The following is a 6483-nucleotide window of genomic DNA, read 5'->3' on the forward strand; positions in this document are numbered from 1 at the left end:
AGCGGTGCCTGTGGCCCTAAGCCGGGACAGCGGCAGTAGAGTCAGGCAGCAGGAAAACCCGGAGGGGACAGACCTTGGCCTGGAGAACGAGAGGCAAGCCCCCGGGACTGCGGAGTAGTAGTAAGTTATTCTGGAGAGAGGGTCCCCACAAGGGAGGGACCCCCCAGACTGGGCGTGGTATATCTGTGTGTGTGTGTGTGTATACACACACATATATACATATATATATAGGATTTATTGTTTTGTAAACTTGTATTAAAAAATACTGCTCTCCCCTCCTACATGTGGCCAGAGGAGAAAAAAACATTTAAACCAATGTCCCTGGGAGCCTCAGTCTGGCTGCCCAGCTGTGCTAGGGCACTGCATCACCCTGCTGTCCCATAAGCACAGCTGGAAGCATGGAAGGAGCAAAGTGGGATTAGAGGGGCAGCAGGTGGGACAGGACTGCCGGCGGATGGAGACTTTTCCAAGCCAGTCAAGTATTATGATGGGATATTTCTGCAGCCAGTTGGCAGTAGGTACTTGGAGTGTCTGATCTCTAAAACAGAGAAATATCCTGCTGTTTCCAAACAGCTGCAAGGTAAGAATGCCCGCATATAAACCTCTCTCCCATTCAAACAAACAGCAATAATAAAAAAAGAGAATTGCTTGACTTTCTCAATTGCTCCTTGGCTCTTGTTCATTTCCACTGCTCTCTGCTTGCTAGCCTTAAAGCGAACCACTCTGTCTTGGCTTATGTTTTCTTCCATCCTGCACCTTCCTTTTCTTTTCTCTGTCATTCACTGTGCATTTCCTTTAACCTCTCTGGATGATACACCCTGGCCCCTCTCCAGAGCTCTCCAAGAATCTCAGCTTCCCAGGTGGTTTTTCTTTCATGAAGTAATGTGTTTTAACAGATATTATATTCCTTTTTTTTTTTTTTTTTGTTCCCATGTGTGCACAACTCAAGTCTATTGCTGACTCCAAGGGTGGATAAAAGTGCAACTTTTCTGTAGTTTATTGCCATTAGCTAAAGCAATAAAAGGAAATTCCTCCTTAGGCGCATGGTAAAATGAAAAAGAACAGTTTTATAAAGGATGGCCTCCAAGCAAGCAGGCTCCCCTGCACAGATGGAAGTAGTTGAGTATTCCCTGTATCTCATCCCACAGGGAGACTGAATCTCTGAAGCCTCTATCCAGGAAAAGTTCACACCAACTACAGAACAAAATATGTCTGATTTCATTACAGGTGCATTGTACAAATAAAACTGTTCTGTCCTCTGTCCTATTTTGCAGCATTGGCATGCTGGAGAATAGCATCTGGCCTTGTCTGTGTATTGCTGTATCTGCAATCCATGCAGCTTTCAAGTACTTTGCTGGTTGTTAATTGTAGTACACTATCATTTAGGGATCACACAGGAGTTGGGCTCCGCTGTGCGAGAGTTTGCAAAGATGCTGAGTAAGAGGCATCCCCTGACCCGAATCACTTGTAATTTAAACAGCTAGAAGAATCAAAGGGAAGAGAGAAGGGCAGTGCTCTCCCCATCTGACCTACCTCAGCCTAAGCAAAGAACTGGTATTACAGGATGGTTGTTAAAAAGGATACTATGCAGTCCACACCTTGCTTTCCTATTAGGGTTATTGATAGCAAAGCCCAGTCTGGTGTGAGCTAACAAACTGCCTGCTTTAAAGAGTGAATGGAACAAAAAATGAACCAAGAGGCTGGCTAACATGGTTTTACAGCCAAGTTCATCATGGCCACACCAAGTCTCATTGCCAAAGCCTTGTGAAGGTTTGGTGAAGTGACTCCCAAGCTTCGACCACTGTACACAGCCGCCAGCTTCCTGAAATAGCCCTTGCAACTCTAGTGTATCATGTCATGTGAGCCCCTGGATCCATGTAACCACTACCCTGTCATAGTTAATGGCGCAATGCCATTTATAAAGAGTTTATGATAGTTACTGTGGTGTTAAAGGAGTGTGTAAGTAACCTCTTACACCCTCTTAACAATTAAGTAGCCATTTATTAACATGAAATGATGTTATTGCTACCTATAAAGTGCTAATCTTGCATTTGTCACAGGCCCATGATATCTATTCCATTATGTATTGGCTCTGAATAAATGAGACCCCAAAACAAGGTGCAAGCAAAGTGGTTCCAGAGTTGGATTAAAAAATATCTAGATTTGGTTCAAAACATCTCCTAAAAGGATTCCCTTGATCAAGGCAGTTGTATAGCTCCCTGCATGGCTGCAGAATAATTTTGGGTCCAGGGCTATTAGGTTTGGGGTCTTCCATATCGGACACCTTTGAGATTTTCTCCCAGGAGGCTGGTCATAGGCTGGTTGCCTCCTGCATGACCTCAATAGTTAGACTCCACAACAAAAGAAATAACATATCTACTATTTTTTCCAGTGGATTTTTTTTTCTTTAAGAGCAGAATACTTCAGTGCACATTTTGTTTATACTTCATTTAAGTCAGAAACTGGTCAGCTCAGTTTTGCCCCTTAACAATGTGTGAACAAAGGCAGGTTGATCTGGAAGTAAAATAGGGATTGCTGACTGCAGCTGGGCTCAATTAGCTGCCGTGCAATATTCTTGTGCATCGTGAAATGACCATTGTCCCATCTGGAATTGCTGTCAAACTAATCTCCTTAGCAATAATTCCAAAGAAGATGCATGGATCAGCTAGTAAGAGTCCTTTAAGAGCAATATGGCCAGAATGCACCCCAGAGACGCAGCCTACACTTTGTTATTCATTCTCTGCAGAACAAGGGATTGGAACCTTTAATCCATTTACGGGCACTTGGGCGCTGGGGAAATCTTGAGAAAAAGAATATTTAAACATAGAGCAACTTTGCTACATTCCCCTATTCCCCTGCCTGCTATTGCTGGCAACTGAGACCTGTTTGGATTTAAAATATGTTTTCCCTTATAGTCTACCTTTGCTTTTTCATTGAGCCTGTGGTCTTGTGCTGGTGAATATTTCCATGGGAAGAGAGTATACAATTGCAAATGTATCACAGTTATTATGTTGATACTGCTATATAATTCAGCAGGACCCCATGGCAGGCAGGGTGAGAGAGCACTCCTAATCCCACAAGCAGATCCAAGGCAGGTCCAACCAGGCAGCAGCTTGGTGGGCCCAATCTAATCCTCACTGGGGCATCTACATGAGATGCTTTACTGCACAGTTGATAATTTAGCTCCATGGTAAAGCATCACCATCCACACGTGTAGCACTATTAGGCTGGAGTAAACTCATTCTGCTGTAGGATAGATAGCACTGCCCAACACAAGTGCTGTCCTCCAGCAGAGTTATTTACTCCACTGCAATGCATGTGTAGATGCTGACGTGGTCAGCTGGGGCACAAGGGTGCTTCAGTACGGGGGCTGCCCACTGGTTAGCCCCACACTATAGCACCCTCGTGCCCCAGCCAACCCCTCTGCTGCACATTGAGCAAGGGCAGAGCAGTCCTGGACTGGCAGGATGATCCCCAGGGCCCCCTGCCAGGAGCAGCTGCACCATCCCAGCTTTGTGTGCTGCGGTCCTTGGCACATGTATTAACGCTGTACCTGGAAGCAATAAACTGGAATCAATCATGCTGGAGTTTATTCAGGCACTCAAATTTCATGTATAAATGTGCCCACTGTGTCTTAGGAGAATGGCTTGAGGTGCTGAGTGAAGGGGAGTCCCAAGGATGTAGCGACTGCAGAATCAGCCCTAATTTTTGCTTAGCAACAGTGGTGAGAAAATAAATGAAATGCCCAAAAGTATACCTTTTTTTTTTTTTTTTTGGGGGGGGGGGGGGGCTGAGTCTAGTACAAATGGTCCACAGATTACATGCTCCTGAGTGGCTCCTGGTTCAACTATGCTACACAATGGAGAGCACAATTTTATCTGCTGGTTCTGCTAGCAGAACAAACAATATACTGATATACAAGCTGCTTTCATGGCCCACTGCTATCAGAGCCATGCAGTTTAAATCAGGTGGGGGTCTGTCCCTGCGACCAATTTATGTTACCCTATCTGAGTAGCTGTAGCTGATATTCCACAGTTAGATATAGGTGTAGTTAGCAATGTCATAATTAGGGCTTAATGAATAAAGATAATGGGTTGAAATGTGCAGTTGCTTAGGTAGTCATGGCTGTCTAAAAAAGGCTCAGTGTACATGTTTTGCCAAAAAGAATCACAGAGAAATTGGGTGCGAAGGGACCTCCAGATGTCACGTCTAATCTAACCCCCTGCCTGAGGCAGGACCATCCCTATGCAAACTATCCTATATAAACCCATGATTGGACCCCCTTGCAAAACTATCATCAGTCCTGACACAACACAAGACATCACACTCTGTGGTTGTGTTGTCTCAGGACTGATGGTATTGCAAGCAGGAGATTGCATGGACAAAGCAGGGGAACCCAGCAGCCAACCTCCTGCTCATATAAAAGGTTCTTAATACACACTCAAGGGATTGCAGGTAGAGGACCGTGACCCTGCTACAGAGGAAGGCAAAAACCGATACAGTCCATACCGATATGACCGGGGGTAAAATTCCTTCCTGACCCCAAATATGGGACTTAGCTTGATCCTGAGTGAAAGGGCAAGACGCTCTAGCCAGGAACCTCCAGCTTTGGTCCCAGGAGGCGCATGGGCACATCCCAACCCAAGTCTCCAGCCTGGGCTGTAGCCAACACCCAATGCCTCTGAGGGAGGCTTAAAAATACCCCTGATGCATGTGGCAGGAAGTGGAGGGAGGCCAACCAGTCAAGTCCAGAAGCAGGTCATCCATGTCATAGCACAGACCTTGCTACTGTGCCCCAGACTGTAAATCCCACATGGAGGAAACACCGCGTTGCTGCCCAGAGTGAAGTACTTTGGCCTTGGGAGACAATGCTGGAAGGAAACACTCCTCATTATCAGCTCTATGACTGCTGAACGGTTTTTGTGAGAGCAGATCCAGTCATGAACATTAGGTAATGTATCTGGTTTGGGGAAAAAAAAAAGCTAATGCAATGAAGAATTAATGAAGGGCAATTTATTAGCGCACTTCTAATTAGCTTAATTAGATTACATTGTTTTCCTCTTTGCTGCTTTCTAATTTGGATATATGAGAATGAAAATTAATATTAATTTCTCATGTTTATTCAGACTTAATGAGTTGATTGGAACGGTTTGCCAGCAGTGAAACTGAGCGTTACTTCAGGAAAACCATTTTTGATTAGGACATTATTACATACCAGAGTTCAGGAAAATGAACCAAGATGGCACTTTCAGCAAATGGCAGCAATAGAATCAAAGCAGGGGGACATAATAAATGTTACAGGAACATCTCATAACAGCAAAGGCAGTCTTTTCCCTTAGTTATAAAGCTGTCTTGGACGGTGTTCAGATCTAATTCAGAGTCCCTGTTCACCAGGAAGTGGATTGTTTCCCCTTCCTCCTTTTCCTCTTACCTACCACAGGCTAAATAAACCTACCTTCTCCTCCCATACCCTGTCTCTTGCAGATCCTCTCCATGTTCCTGAGAGAGAGGGTGATGGCAGCGCTCAGGCACCATACTAGCACTCAGAAAATTTCTCAGTGAGATATTATAAAGCATTTGAGGGCTAGATACACCTGAAGCGGGATTTAAGCGGAATGGAGGCATCTAAGTCCAAGAGGCCAAACCAGAGCAGCCTGGTCCATGGATACTTGAACTCAATCAGAAAGTGAGCTGTCTTAAATAAGGATCCTGTCTTAAATAAGGATCCAGATGTTATTCATTCCCCCCAAATTCCAGGAGTAGCTGAGTCCAAGGAGCAGCCTTAGAACATTCCTCCTGGCTGCACATGTACCTAGCTAATGCTTTCTTTTAAGAGGAGAAGATGGATACATACAGTGGTCCTATGGATAAAGCACTTGCTCAGGATGTGGGAAACTGGTTAGAAAGGTGAATGCCTGGGCTCTGAAACCATGCCCCAGGAAGTTGCTCTTCCCACCAAACCAAAATCTAGGCTGGGTGCAGAGACTCTCTGCCGAAAAAAATCCAGGCCATCGGAGAGAATGCAAACACCAAGAAGACAGACACTGGGACCGTGTTTCTCTGCCCTGGTAGTGAGGGAACTTAAAAGGACGTAGTCCTGGGTTCCAGTCCTTGCCCTAGTAACATGATATTAGTCAGCCAATGGGAATAGTAGGGGAACCACGGCAGCCGAAGTCCTACATCTATGAAATGCTGTCATATATGCTCAAGAGATCCTAGGTAGAGGCCATGCCCCTGCTTCAAAGGAAGGCAAACCCATCCAAATCAATCTAAGCATGGGGTAAAATCCCTCCCTGACCCCAAATATGGTGATCGGTCTGACCCCAAGGAGAGAAGATGACATTCTAGCCAGGAACCTCTCATTAAGAAACTGGGGGGCTGTGGTGTTGACACCCACACAGTCAAATGGGTCACCAACTGGCTGGAGGGCCGCACCCAGAGGGTGGTGGTGGATGGGTCCTTCTCAACCTGGAAGGACATGGG

This window comes from Crocodylus porosus, unplaced genomic scaffold (assembly GCF_001723895.1).
Source record: "Crocodylus porosus isolate Cpor-Errol unplaced genomic scaffold, CroPor_comp1, whole genome shotgun sequence".
NCBI classification, from domain to species: Eukaryota; Metazoa; Chordata; order Crocodylia; family Crocodylidae; genus Crocodylus; species Crocodylus porosus.